A 16,361-nucleotide genomic window follows, 5' to 3' on the forward strand; every position below is an offset into this window, starting at 1 on the left:
CTACACTTTTGCTCCTAGGCAATGCCTGCGTATTCTCTAGATGGTTACTTAACTGTAGTCATCTAAAGTCTTTCTTTATATCTTTCTTTTTAATGCAGAATTACGATTATAAGATATAATATACATTACATTCTGCACATGTCATATGGGGTTTATTTGGGATTTCTATCAACATGTCTTACACTCTTAGTTTGGTTTCTTTGTCATTGATCTTCAATATGTTCAACTGTGATATTGTTTTAAAAATAGCTTAACTAAAAAAATGTGTTTAATCTGTCAGGACTAGAGGGAATGGACTTCGATCCAGTTTTCCTATTCCTTTTCGGCTGCTAAATTCCTATTTCAGTCGCGTTCTTCTTATTTTTTATTCTTCCGTCAGGTCTTACTCCAATTACTCATGTTAAATCGTCGACTCATTATGGTGAGCTTTCTAATAGAAATGTGTGTAATGTCAGTAGCACATTATGTGCTGTTCCTATGAGAGCCCGTTATGGGTAGTCTTGCTGACTGCATGGTCCAAAGTGGATATCGCCTAAGGTCACCAGAAACTATTTTTTTTTTTACTGTTTTATCAACTATATTTTCTCTTATTTCTTATTCACACTGACTCCATTACCCTTAAATCATTGATATGCACTGCTTTTAATTATATCTACCCTTCTTGAATGATTTTTACTATTTTGTGTTTATCAGCTGTTATTTGTTTTTTCAACTACGATATGTAGGGTTTGTACTTTCTAAGTGTAACTGGAATTAATTTCCTTTGAAATGTTGGGTTGTCTAAGGTTTTTGGCGATGTATAACGGGTGAGCAAATGTGGAACAGTTGATGTATATGGGAGCAACTCACTTATATATCCCTGTTAGCAAAAGTCCTTGAGGGATTGAGGGTCGTTTTTGTTTTGTTTTGGTTCTACCCTATTTTATTTTAAAATGTTTGTCGCAAGCTTGTACTATGTTTTTGCGGTGGCATCTGATTCAATTTTCCTTTTCTGAATGGGTAATTACTACATAAGGTATTTGCCAATATTTCCGAAAAGACATGCTTTGTGTGAAACATAAGTAATGGGCCTACTACATGTGATGTGGTTGGCTACTTTGTGTATATAACAACATTAGCATCTTTATCAGATGGGATGTTCCATATGTTATTTGCTTCTCCCATGGATCACCGCGGGATCCTTTTTTTTTTTTTTTTTTTTAAATTTTAATTTTTTTTTTATTTTTTTTAATTTTTTTATTATTATTATTTTTTTTATTATTTTTTTTTCCTGTTTTGCATTTATTTTTGTTATGGAATGCTCACACATGTGTCATCAATACCCCGATCTAAACTACCTCCCTCGAATACTCCGATCCGATTAGCTATGATTCCAAGATATGTGTTTTGATCGCCAGATTCATCAACTCCTTCATATCCACAACCCTCTTTCTTCCCCAACCATTCTTGGGATGGAGCCCATCTTTTGTTCGCATTATTTACACCATGTATGAGACATCTCCTTTGACCAATATGGTTATAAGTAGCTGCTCTCCTGTTTTGGACGATGGGGCTGCGATAGTTCTAATAGATCTGATTGAAGAAGGTATCTCTATTATTAATGGCGGGATGTTTCGAGCCTACATTCCTTTTCCAATATGTTTATAAGTAGCTGCTCCTGTTTTTTGGACATCGGCTACTACTTCCTTGATAAACAGCTGAGCTATCCTTATGTAAAGAGCATCTTGGAAAAAACTTGGAAAATCAAAGGAACTATGGATATCACAACTGATAGGGATGTATTTTTTATAAGGATGTCGACTCTGGAAGACAAGCAGATGGTCCTTGAAGGAGGCCCCATCTTTATTACAGGTAAGATCTTTGTTATAAGACCTTGGTCGGAAGGGAAGCTGAAAAACTTTGTTATAAGACCTTGGGGAACAAAGCCACAATTGTTCCTATTTGGGCAAAGCTGTCTAAAGTTCCCAAAGAGCTTTGGACAAAAAATGGTTTGTCCTTCCTGGCAAGTCTTATTGGAGGGCCTCTATGTATGGATGGTGCTACTTCTATGAAGCAAAGACTGGACTTTGCTAAGGTCTGTGTTACCATTCTATTGGAGTTTGATTTCCCAAGCTCTATCAAACTCAAAATTCGAGAAAAACATGTTTATGTTAACGTGGAATACCCTTGGAAACCTCCTTCATGCACTGTATGTTGTTGCTTTGGCCATTCTACTACCAAATGTCCAAGTTCTCCAGCTCCTGTTAGGGTTCCAAGATCTAGTAATGCTGATGTTCAGAATGCTACAGCTGTCGTTCGGGTCCCAGGAGCTTCGAATGTGCAGAATGCTCCTACTGCTGTTTGGATTCCAAGAACTAGAACTGTAGTTGTACAAAATGTGACATTTAGTGTATCTGACTCACAGGTTATTTCTACTGATGCATCTTCTAGTGCAACTTCATTGGTACAGAACACTGCTTCCCTCACTATAACTCAGAGTAATACCTTAACAATCCCACATATGGGGCCTCTGCTAGGTACCCCTGATGCCTCTCTTCAAGAAAGGAATTCTCCCCTCTCTAACAGGTCTACTCTTCAACCCATTCTTGGTAGTTCTCCCTTCTCTTTGAGAGCTTCTGGAAGTCCTTCGGCCTTTATCAGAGATAGATCAAATGCCCTCAGACCAAGTTCCTCTTTCACAGGCCGAGGAAATGAAGTAGTGGTTTTTTCTACACCACAAGTGCAACAGGCTTCGACTAATCAAGACGGCAACATTCTTACTGAGGAGGAACTCTACAATTTTTAGGTAGAGTCCAACACATATGCAGCTTTAACGCTTGTTGAGGATGGGATTGAAGATGACATCTCCGAGAACCAAGAGGATCCCTTTGATGATCAGTGTGTGAATACCCCTCTTATCTCTCGACTTTCCATGCCTTCTCAGGTCACTACTAGAGCTCAACTCCAGCGGTAGCAGCAAAGTTCAGCTAAGAGAGGCAAAGGAAAGCCTAAGGGCTCGGGAAACAAAAATAAATCGAAAAGATGAACATTATGAAGATATGTACATATAATGTTAGAGGACTAAATGATCGGTCTAAAGCTAAGGATCTAAATAAATTTAGGATAAAGAATAAACTTTCTTGTTTTTGTTTCCTGGAGACCAAAGGTAGAAGGGGCAAATTTTCTAGTATTAGTTCTATTTGCTGTCCTTCTTGGGTTTTTGAACACAATTATGCTAGCGCATGCTCTGGCCATATTTGGGTCTCTTGGGACTCTTCTCTGCTGTCTGTGCATAAGATTTTGGAGAGTGATCAATTTATACATTCTCAAGTAACAATTTTGGCTACCTCTCAAGTTTTTTTATCTCACAAGTGTGTTGTCAGCAATAGAAGATTAGAAAGGATGGTACTATGGCAAGATCTTATTACTCTTCATGGATCTTTTTCTGGTCCTTGGTGTGTTGTTGGAGATTTCAACAATGTCTTGTTCTCTCATGAAAGGATAAGTTCTGAGCTGGTGCACCCTAGAGAAACCACACCCTTTGCCAATTGTCTAAACACTGTAAGTTTTTTTTTTTTTTTTTATCACAGTTCAAGTGGTTGTTTCTATACCTGGACTAACAATGGTGATGGCAGTTTCAGAAAATAGTCTAAGATTGACAGGTGTCTAATAAATCCTTCATGGTCAAATCTCTTCCCTTCCTCTGGGGTTGAGTTTCTACCACAGGGCCTCTCAGATCACACCCTGACGGTGATAACCCTCTAATATAAGTAGGTGCAGACCTCCCTTTAGGTTTTGCAACTACTAGCTAGGCCTTCCTTCCTTTAAGGATACTCTCATCAGTTGCTGGAATATCCCTAACCAAGGCAATCCGCCTTACATGTTCTCTAAGAAACTTAAAAACTTAAAGCAGGCTCTTAAGGGATGGCCCAGGCTCAACACTACAGATCTTCAAAAACTGGTGGAAGTTACGAAAGCAAGTATGGAAGACATCTAGAGACTTTTGCAATCTAGCCCTATGGATATCCATCTATGTAATCTTGAAAGAATAAGGAAAGCTGAACTTTGTAACTTCATGCTCATGGAAGAATATGATCTCCTCCAGAAATCTCACACTGATTGGCTCTCCTTTGGTGATAAGTGTAATGCTTTCTTCCATAATGCTGTCAAAGAAAAGAAGTCCAGAAGTAATATTTGGTCTATCTTGGACTCTCAGGGTGTTTTGCAGGAAGGACAAGAGAATGTGGCCAAGGCATTCATCTCCTTTTATAAGGAGCTGTTGGGCAAAGAATCTCCCTCCTCTTCCTCTTTACAGTTCCTGGACCATCTCAAACTCCAGTATATCTCTCTTCAGATGGTAGATAGTTTGATTATGGATATCAATGATCTTGAAATCAAGGAGGCTGTTTTCTCAATGCCGGACAATAAAACCCCTGGCCCAGATGGTTTTAATTCTTTCTTCTTCAAGAAATATTGGGATATTGTAGGTGACGACTTCACCCTGGCACTTAAGCATATGTTTGCTCATACTTTTATTCAGAGAGGTACAAACTCTACCCTTTTATGCTTAATTCCCAAATATACTGCGCCTTTCAAGGTAGAAGAATTTAGATCTATTGCTTATTGTAATACCATTTATAAATGTGTTGCCAAGATACTAACAAGTAGGATGAAGGATTTCATCTCTTTTTTTATCTTTGGGGCCCAATCTGCCTTTGTCCTAGGCAGGAATATTCAAGACAATCTTATTCTGGCTCATGAGCTTCTAAGGGGTTATTCAAGGAAGCATGACACTAGGAATTGTGTTATCAAGATTGATATTAAAAAAGCTTTTGATTCAGTCAACTGGCACTCTATAGATTTGATCCTGCAGAGATTTGGGTTTCCACCTCTCTTTATTGACTGGCTCAAAATGTGCTTTTGCTATCCTTCTTATTCCATCATGATTAATGGCACAGCTGAAGGCTACTTTAAAGGAGAAAAAGGGCTGAGGTAGGGTGATTCGATCTCCCCGTACCTCTTTTTCTAGTGATGGAAATTCTCTCTGGACTTCTACACCATGCTCTTTCCACAAGACAGATTAAACCTCATTCCAAATGCAAGAAATTGGGTATCACTCATTTGTTTTTTGTGGATGATACACTCCTTTTTTGCAAAGGAGATATGGCTTCAATTTTGGCTATTAAAGATATTATATTGAAATTCTTTCAAGCAATAGGTCTTAATATCAACCCCGCCAAATCTACTCTTCTAGCTGGGTGTATGTCCAAAGAAGCAGGTTTGGATCTAGCCAATGCCATGGGGATTTCTCTCATTTCTCCACCTATTGTCTATCTTGGTCTCCCTCTCACCTCATCAAGACTTGGTATAAAAGATTATCTTCCCTTGGTGGAAAAATTGACATCTAGAATATCTAACTGGAAGAATATAAGTTTGTCAAGAGCAGGAAGACTATAACTCATTTAGTCAGTGCTATCCTCCTTCCAAGTATACAGGTCTAAAACCTTTGTGCTCCCAAAAAAGGTTCTAGACAAGGTTTCTAAGATATGCAATCGTTTTCTATGGTCTGGGCCTAACATGACATACAAAATGCACCATGCAAGTCATGAAACCTTGAGGTTTTCTAAAGAACAAGGAGGGCTTGGCATGACAGATGTTAGAAATTGGAATAGGGCAGCCTACTATGGACTGGTATATAGAATTGCTAGCAAAGAGGATTCTCTATGGGTGGATTGGACATGGAGCCAGCAGATTAAGAAGCACCACTTCTGGACTATGAAAATCCCCTCGAGTTGCTCTTGGGTATGGCGGGGGATTCTCAAATAGAGAAGCACAGCACAAAGACACATCAAGTATGTTATTGCTAAAGGATCTGAGACTCTTTTCTGGCATGATCCCTGGTGTTCTAACACTCCCCTTTGGGAATTACCTGAAGCAAGAAACCTCATTACCCTTCAAGATGATGCTAATGTCAGTGATATTCTAGAGCATGAAGTTTGGTCATATTTAATTACCACCCTTTTGGATGGTAACATCAAGAAATCTATTATGGATACAAAAGTGAATAGTTATCTAGATAAATATGTGGTGGTTTGGTCTCCTAGTAGCTCAGGCAGTTTTTCGGTTAAGTTAGCTTATGCATCCCTCAAGAGAGTTCGTGCTAAGGTCAAATGGTACAGAGTTGTATGGGGTAAGTTGTCCATTCTTAAACACTCCTTCACGCTATGACAACTTCTTGCTAACTGTCTACCCATTCAAGATAGATTGATCCAGAAGAAAGTTTTGCACCATTCTCTGTGTAGCTTTTGCAATTCTTCTGCAGAACACTCCAAACATCTCTTCTTTGACTGTCAGTACTTGAAAAAAGTATGGGAAATGGTCAAAAGCAACATTGGTCTATCCCGTAATGTAAAGAACTCTTCTGAAGAATGGTTCAACATCTTCCGGATTTGTAGGCATACTTCTACAGCAGTGGAGATATACAAAGCCTTTGTTGGAGCCACGGTGCACGAGCTCTGGTGCGAAAGAAATAGAAGGAAGAAAAAGAACTTGAAGCTCACGGAACAATAGCTCGGTTTCAAGATTATGTCTTACATGAAGTTTTATCTTCACTGAAATCTGTCTGAAGTGGATGACTCACCAGCAAATCGGGCTTTGGCTGCTAGACTAGGACTTGATCTTAATTACACTATTCATGAGCAAATCGGTTGCACTTGGAGAGGCCCAGAGGAAGATTGCTACATGCTCAATACTGATAGATCAGTTCAACAAGTTGGTAATGGCTATGGAGGGACTATCAGAGACTCGCAGGGGAATGTCCTTATGGGGTTTGCGGGAAGTTCCTCAAAGCCTTCAGTCATCTTCCAGGAACTTCTTGCTATTGCTGTGGGCCTTAAGCATGCCCAATTATTAAGCATAGCAAAATTGGAGATAAACTTTGACTCCTTAGGCGCTATCAACATCATCAATGGCAGGGTTCGTGGCCCATAGTACTGCGCCAACTTAGTGGCCCAGATAAAATCCCTTAAAAGTTCTTTTGGGGATTGCATTTTTAAGCATGTATATAGAGAGGGTAATCAGGCAGCTGATTACCTTTCAAAGTTGTATAGATCATCTACTGATCAGGTGGTTTCCTTCTCCCCACCTCTGGACTTTAAGTTATACTCTATTGTAGAAGAGGACAGGAAAGGAACTATGTACTTCAGAGAATATCTTAATACAGGTTGAGGTCGGCCATAACCTCTAAACTTTTTTTTAAAAAAACAAAAAAAAATCCGCATCTACAACAACCTTATAGAATTCCATGTACTTACCAACCAAAAATATAAAAAATAGTTTCCAATAGCTCATTATTCCGAACATAACGTACTATTCCTTACTATTCCTTACACGCACATAGATTTGTACATATAATGACAATTATTTTATTATGTACATTGTTTGTGATCTCAAGTCAAGTAGCATATGATTAACTAACCTCTAAATATGAGACAAACTAAGAACAAAAATTTCACTATTCATTTTTATTCAAGTGATGAGAAAAAAAAAAGATAATAAACAAAAAACGATATGATATATAACCTATTGTTCCATTTTTTGTCATGATGGTGGTGTATCTGAAAATGTTTTCCTCAATTTTTTTTCCCGACTTTTTTGTTTTTGGATTCTATTGTGTTCACTACATGAGATTTGAGAATGTGAAGTTCATGTGTTTTTGTTCGTTTGTTTGGCAGTTGAGGTTTAGTAAATGTGATATTACTTCTGAGGAGGACTTCGTTGCTCTTTGTGAAAGGTATGTTTGTATGCTATTTTATCTTAGCTATAAACTGTGGTTGGCGTTGCTTAATTTTCATTGGAGTTGTTGTTTACATACGATATCCTTGCGTTAATTTGAAATTATAGTGTGTGGGTTTTGGTTATTTTTATTTTTTATTTTTTTTGTCGGGTATGGTTTTGCTGATGAATTCTTAATTAGGTTGTATTAAGTTTTGATACTGTGGTTTCTTTTGGTATCTAAGTGATAAAAATCCATGATAACTACATGACATTATGTGTGGGGTACCGCTTGTGCATATGTTCTGCTACTAATGCTTACCAATTTATTTTATGAAAGTAGTGTGTGGAATGTTTGAATATGTAGCTTCATTTTTATTACAGGACTGAGTACTTCATGTAGTATTCAGGTTTTTCTTAAAAGTTATTAGGTTTCATGCTGGTTTCTGTGTTCTATTGTTTGTATCTTCTTGATTCATATGCTAATGTACTGGAAGTGTTTACAAAATAACTGTGTCATTACTTATTAAGTCAAAGTTGTTGAGATAGTAGCATACAAAAACTTCTAAAAAAGAGAACACCTAAAGAGCCTCCGATCTATCTCCACCGTTTGTCCTTCTCGGCAACAGTTGTCGAGCCACCAAAGCATTCCTCCTACTAGGAAGAAAAAATAATGGAAAAGCAGATGGAAAGGTAGAAAAAACTAACCAAGTAATCATCATCGTGTATTCGTGTCTTTAGACTCCAAACTAATACGAAGAGATGGATTTAAAAAAAATTGTTCAATTCGCTCATTTTCTAATTTATTTTCTTCATCTATTTGTTGTTTTTTTAAGACCTTTTCTTTGTCTTTTGATGATTAAGATGACATGTGACTACAAAGGTGGAGAGGATCAATGATGGCGAGCAAGCGTTTTGTATTGATTTCCAAGGACTAAGTGACGGTAAATATTCAAACTCATATATCTTTTTATTTATTGATATTGTTTGTTTTACTGTGCTTCTTTTGGGTTTCGAATACAAATATGAACTTTATTATATCATATGAGGTTGTTTGCTTATTTGTTAAACAATTGTGTTTTGAATTTCAATTGGGTGCGAGTTTCCTTCAGTTTTTCTACTTCAGATTGTGTGGAAATTGTATTTGTCTTCAGTAATTCAACTCCACTTTTAGTTATTTGATTTAGTTGATTTTCAGTAAAAGCTTGGTACCATTGAACATTAAAGATGACATGGTTAAAGCCTTTGTGTTTTAACTGGTTGAATGCTCCAAAGTAATGTCTTCGTCAATATGGCAGTATACCTCCAATCCAAAGATGTTAGAGCTGTTAGATTTGGGTAATTAGAATTTGTATTTGGCTTTTGTTCCATTGGATATTGCTAGAGAGATTGGAAGATTGCAACAATTGTTAAATTTGGATTTCAATAATAGTATGTTGGTGGGCTCACCTGCTTTGGAGATTAGCCAATAATGTAATTGATCTTAGTATAAATGAGCTTATAGGTCAGTATGAGGATTTGAATTACTTATAACTTATCAAGGAATCATCTCGATGGTTGTATTCCTAGCTTCTTCGATTGCAATATGAATACGCAGACACTAACGTCACACATATGGGCGAGGCCAAACAATTCAACTACTTACTTTAAGGAACACTAATTGAGATATATGTCAGAATTATTAGAACGTAAGGTGCAAACATTACATATCGACATATGGTACCACATTATCCACACAAGTAACATTGCTTTTGGTGAGTTATCTTAAGGCTATTATTTTCCTCTGAATTTGGCAGCTTAATTGTATAACCTCAAATTCATCAATAGTACTGCACTTAGTTACTACACTTGGAATCATGAATATATATTGTTTTTTAAACTTAATAGGGATGCAATCATGTAATGTTCTTAAAGGTGAGTCTCATATTACAGGTTTATTCATGACCGATTTAAAAATGTTCTATTCAACTCCACTTTATTCTATATAAATACGGTTGGATTTATGGGTGAAGCAGTAACACTTAAATAAAAAACCCAATTACTTGATTATAAGACTTGAAATTAGTTTTTTTTCCTGAAATTTCAGAGTGAATTATGTAACCTGTTTGCTCCAAAAAGGAGATTTATCTACGAGAGCAGCTTGGTTTTCATGTTGCGGCTACCCCTTACCTTGCAAATGAGTATATTATCCCCTCGGTAAGAAAGTTGTTATTGACCATCTTTGTTAAAACACCATTTTTGTTTGTATTTTATGTATTGCCAAATCATATTCTTTGTATTATCAGTAGACTTAGACACAAATTGCCAGGAATTAGTCACTGTCAATGTCTTGCATTCCATAGGGGATTGATCATTATGATCAAGCCATCTATAATGTCCTTGCTTTTCTTATGATTTTTGAACCCTGATGTATAACACATGAACCTTCCTGTTCATTAGTTAATGTTTTGTTATTCCAATGTTAAGGCTTAGGTTTTACTATTCTTGGATGCTTGATTATCACACCATGTTTTCATATACATCTTCTAAGATCGCACCATGTTCATAGCAATCTTATACAAATGTATTAATAACAAAATTATATACAAAAGTAAAGAGATGAAAGAAGCCAAGAATCTGATTATACTTTTGCAAATATCTACGAAAATAGGTCGAGATCTATATTTCGCATCCTTACGGACCACTACCAAACATTATGATATAGAAGAGCTTCAATTTTGTGTTTATGAGTGTAATTGTATGCTTAAATATCAACCATTTTCCCCAATTTTTACTCAAGGTTTTGGTGCAGTTGTTCCAATACCATAGACTGAACGTTGTACTCTAAACTTATGTATTTGCATATTCAAAAAACATTTTTATGCTACACTTGAAGAGGTTGACTAGATTTGTTGGGTTTGGCAGTCACTAAAGCTTCAGTTTCAGAATTGTCCTTGATGTAGATAGCGTATTAGCCTATCACCCTTGCTGGTTTTTCAGGTTACTTGAGAAATTGACCAATATTTTAGCAAAGTATTTCAACTTTCATTGTGAAGTTAGTGTTCTTTTCTAACTATTGCAAACTTTTATTCTTCTATGACACACCAACATTCTTCGAGAGTTTGAAATGAAGGGATCAAAAACTATTTCAAATAGTTGTCCTCTTCAAAGACTCATGCTTTTATTTGGCTATTCCCAGTTTTTGTATTTATCATTACCTACTTTCTTAATCAGAAGAAGAAGAAATGAAACTTTTGTATTTGTATTCTGTTTGTATGTACACGCGCTCGCGCATCATATTTTTATGAGCTTGTCCATTGATAAGAGCCCAAAACTGTAGTTTTAACCCCTTAACAATAATACATTTAGACCAATTATGCGAGTAATAAATAATAGTTAATGCTGATTATGTGCTTTTATGTATTTCAGGTATTGAAGTCTATTTTGTGCAGAAATGTGCCACTTTGGCGATATGAAAGAGCAAGGGTTGGTTGCTAAGAAGTTCTGTGAATAAAGGCCAAGATTCAAGGAGAAAAAGCCTTTGTAAAGCCCGGTTAGAAGTTGAGAAGTCAGAGTCAATACGGGCAGAAACAGCCCAAAAAGTCAGTAGAACTTCGGAAGACAATATCTTTGGACTCAGGCCTCGGAATTGGGCATACCTTATGTCAAAACGACCGGCTCAGAAAGAGCTTTCCAATGGCACAAGCCTTGACCTAATCAGATGAGCAAAAGTGAATGAAAAGTCCGTGGAAGTCAAATCCAACTGAAAAGGCCTCTGTGGATTGAAGAAATTGGGTTTTGGGCTCGATTTTCCGGCCCAAAACATGGCTCCTCAGCTCATGCATGAAAAAGTGGATCTGGTCTCCTCCATTTGTATGGAGAAGACTTAGCTCTTAAGCATACCTAGATCTAGATTAGAAAATTAGGTTAGACTCTATTAATTAGTTAGAATAGCTTGCTTTAGATTTAGTTTTTACATTCAATGAATTAGTGTTAGAACAAAGTAGATTATTATTTAGAATCAGTATTAGTTTTATAATAAAGTATTAGTTTTCATTTCAATTTAGTTATTGATTAAATTCTTATTTAGTTTTAGTTGTTTTAAATTCATAAATTAGGTTGTCTTCATTTTGATTCTTAGACTATTGTTAAATTAAATTTATAAAGTTTAAATTAGTTATTAAATTATGACTTGTTATTATTGTTCTTATGTTGGGAATGATAGTATAGAAATTTCACATCACACATTACTCTCACTATTGTTCTTTGTGTTTGTTCAATTAAATTTGTTTAAGTCTTGAGAGTTAAGAGTGGAACGATTCCGTACTCTATATATTACATGAATATATATGTAAGAGTATGAAATAAAATAGTTGATACCGTAAGAATAAGGTTAGAGTAATCTAATTAAGTTTTTACGGATTATCAAATGGCGCCGCTGCCATCTTGATCTCGTTCAAGATAAGAATTCAATTGCTTGAATTCAAGGGGCAATCCCTCATTCTCTACCAACCCACCCTTTTAATTTTTCATTCTTATTTCTTGAATTTTCAGAACTGTTCACTGTTTTAGGCATAGGGGCTGCGGATTCACAGAGGAAAACACTGCAGTAAAGATATTTGTAAATTTCAAAAAATTCTGAAAGTTTACAGGCGTAATTCTTAAGGTGTTATTGATTTACTGTAATATGTTCAGATTTTTTCTAGTTTTTTTACCTAGTGAACTAATACGATCTTTACAGTGTTTTTGCAGTTTTGCAAACACTTAAGTTTTGGAACAACAGCCGATAAGGAGGGTTTGCAGAACTCCAATTACTCTAAAATTTTTACAGGAATACCCATGATCTGTCAGGAATCTCCAGTAAACTTTTGGCGATTTTTGTCTCTATTTTGATTGGCTAACCATTCGGTTGTTTGTATTGTGTCAGAAAACTATTTCAAAAACTTTGAAGGGCAGTAGAAGGACTTTCATAGCTCCGATTGATCTGAAATTTTACAGGTTACTTGATAGACGTCTTAGAAATCTACTATAAAAATTTCAAATTTTTTGGAGAGGGCAACTCGCGCCCATACAAGGCCAAACCTGAGTGCGACCCGTGCCCAAAACACTGAACTTCTAAATTCCACCTGAGCGCGACCCGCGCCCTAGATAGCCTATTTCCAAGTGTGCTCTGCGCTCAACCGCCTGGACATTGTGTCAAGCACGAGCGCGACCCACGCCCTATGTAGCCTATTTCCAAGCGTGCCCCGCGCTCAACCACCTGGAACTTGAGTTAGACAGGAGCGCGACCCGCGCCCTACCAAGGCTATTTCTGAGCGGGACCCGTGCCCTCTTCTGGAGCAGCCCGATTTTCACAGGTCAATCCAAATATTCATTTCTTCAAGTTATTCAGTGTTTCTAACATCATATAAATACTGAGATCGCATATGCAAGACGCTATTCAAATGCGTAGCAAGGAGGCATTTAGGTACTCCTTCTTCCACTCCTCGCCTCTTCTGTAAGAGGAGTTCTAATTCTAGTATAATCAGGCTTTTTTTTTGTAGACATAAATACCACATGCCTATCTAGAATTTCACATATTACACCTACATCAATGCCTAAAGAATACTAGACTCCTCTATCTGATTTTTATAAAGCCCTAAACGATGTCCCTAAGTCGTGCATCGTTCTTGCAGACTTAGTGGGGCATTTTCGAATTCCCCCTAATATATTTAACTTGTTACCAGTTTTTCATGGTTTAGACCACGAGAAGCCTTACCAGCATATGCATAGGATAGACCAAGTTCTCACTACATTCCATCATCCTAGTGTAAGTCCATATCAAGTTAAACTTAGGGTGCTTCCATTCACCTTAGCCAACAAGGCGGCGTCTTAGTTACCTGCCCAAACGCCAAACTCTGTGGATTCATGGGCTAATCTTGTTCAATTGTTCATGAAACAATTTTACCCACCACTGAAGACAGATGAAATGCTTCAAAAGATTCATTTCTTCCACCAGAATCCTCATGAATCCTTTTCTGAGGCCTAGAATCGTTTCATTGATCTTCTCATTGAATGCCCGTATCATAATCTTGCGAAGGACACGCTTGTTCGTGCCTTCTTCAAGGGGCTTTTACATCATCATAAGGAGGTTCTAGATATCATGACTGGGGGTAGTTTTCTTAGTAAAGGAGCCTCAGAGGCTTATAAATTCTTAGAGGATCAATCTAAGAGGAACAACAATTAGGGAGGTAACGAATCTTCCCGCTCCACTCCTTTTTTTGAGGTTAAACCTGATTCCGAGTTTAAAACTCTTATCGATGCCCTCACTAAAAAGGTAGATGCCATCTCTATTAAACAACAACCCACTCCTGTCATGAACATTAAATCTACTCGTTGTAATGTCTGTTTTAGTCTTGAGCATTCTGACTTCTATTGTCCTCTTGTCTATGCACAACCACCACCACAACCATCAAACTTCCACCAGTTAACTCAACCTCAAGGACAAGGAAACTTAGGTGACCAGAATAGAGGTTTAGTGCCCATGACCCAGAACTATCAACATCAAGACGTGAACGCTCAACAAGCCTTAATTCCAGTTCAACCATCTACAGACAAATTAGTAGTGACCTTGTTGGAAAAACAAAATCAAATTATGCAACAAAACTCCAACTTGATGAAATATCAGCATGATCAAAACTCTAATATGATGAAACAAACGATGCAAATGATGCAGTCTTTGTGCCAAAAGGTTATTGACATGTCTCATAACCAAAATAATAACCAAACAGGCGTGTTTCCAGGTCAAGCAGTGCCTACTCCTAAGTCAACAAACACCGCCTTCAAAATAAATAGTATTCACTCTAATGGTAATATAAACCAAGGGGACCTACAAGTAGTCACTACCCTTCGTTAAGGGAGAATAGTTGATAACAAAGTAACTATGCCTGAAGACCACCTGCAAACAAAAGCTGAAAATGAGACCATACCAAATATTATAATAGAAACTGAAGACCCTACAACTGTAGAAGTACTAGTTAAACCACAACCGAAAGGGAAAACCTTACAAGACCTAATAATAGAAATTGAAGACCCTACACCTGTAGAGGTTCCAATATGGACACCTAGATGGAAAACGGATAGAGATAAAGCAAAGACTAATAATATTGCTAAATATAGAGATAAACCACCATATCCCCAGAGACTAGTTATGTCTAAAAAGGACAAAAATTTTGATGAGATTAGGGAAGTGTTTAAAAATCTGACTATAAACTTACCTTTTCTAGATGCTATAAAAAGTTTACCTAGACACGCTAAGTTTCTAAAAGAGTTGTGCACCAAGAAGAGGAAAACTAACATACCTAATGAACATAACGGAATTGTTAAGTACAAGGACCCTGGTCGTCCTACTATACAATGCACCTTAGGTGATACCTTTATAACCACTGCTTTATTAGACTTGGGAGCGAGTGTTAACCTACCCCCTTTTTATTTATATAAATAACTGGGTCTAACAAAACTTCAACCAACCAAAATGACTTTGCAGTTAGCCGATCGTTCTATTAAGTATCCTAAGGGTGTAGTTGAAAATATTCTCGTTAAAGTGTAGGATTTTTACTATCCAGCCGACTTTGTTATTCTTGACACAGAAGTTGCTCATGATTCTATTCCCATCATCTTAGGGCGTCCTTTCTTGGCAGTTGCCAATGCCCAAATCAATTGTCGGGATCGCTCAATGACTCTTTCTTTTGGAAATCTTTCTGTGGAAGTTAACATGTTTAGACAAAAGCAGAGACAACTAGGTTTTCCTGTAAAAGGTGAAGTTAAGTCTATTGAGAGTTTTGTATATCACATTAGTGCTTCTAACGATCTCGTCCCTACACTAGTAGATACCCATCTTATGGAAGAAGACAAAGATCATAATTTTGACTCCTTGAACATAACTGAACTAGCGAAAGAATTTTCCACCCTGCCTTCCGACCCTACAAGAGATGGAGTAAACCTCACAATAGATGAGATAGATGAATTCCTCAAAGATGGAGATGAATACCATAATTATATGGATGCGAACAACCTAGATGAGGAATTCGATGAGTTTCTAAGAGCCTGTGATGATCCACCCTCTCAAGCACTGCCTAGAGCACCACCCTACCACCAACTACCTGAGCTAATCCCTCACAGAATCCAATCATTCTTCCCACCCTTTTCTTCTAACACTTATCCATATTTCAAGTATCTTCCATAACCATCCATTTTTCACACTCATTCACTTGGCCACCTCTTCGTTGGAGGAAAAAGAAGGTGCATGCTCAGTTATGTTCTAGATCTATCAGACTTCGCTTTCATTTCACTAAGTTGCGTTGTCGAAAATCTTGGTGCTTATTTTTGTTTGGGGGTGCATTCCATCGTAATTATTTATGGAACGATCCACAACTATTTCGGTTATTGATATATGGTAAACTACATGTTCAGTATATACATATGTGTTAGATAAAGTCTTGAGTATCTGACTATAAAAGACTCATTTTATTATTCGGTGTACTTCCTTTCACTTCCATATATTGATAAGTGCATCATTCAGGTAACTGGGCCCTCCCTACAGAGTGTGTGGCTGTAAGTACCGGATCCTAAGTCCACGGTTAACATAATTC

This window comes from Coptis chinensis, chromosome 1, assembly GCF_015680905.1.
Source record: "Coptis chinensis isolate HL-2020 chromosome 1, ASM1568090v1, whole genome shotgun sequence".
In the NCBI taxonomy this organism is placed as follows: domain Eukaryota; kingdom Viridiplantae; phylum Streptophyta; class Magnoliopsida; order Ranunculales; family Ranunculaceae; genus Coptis; species Coptis chinensis.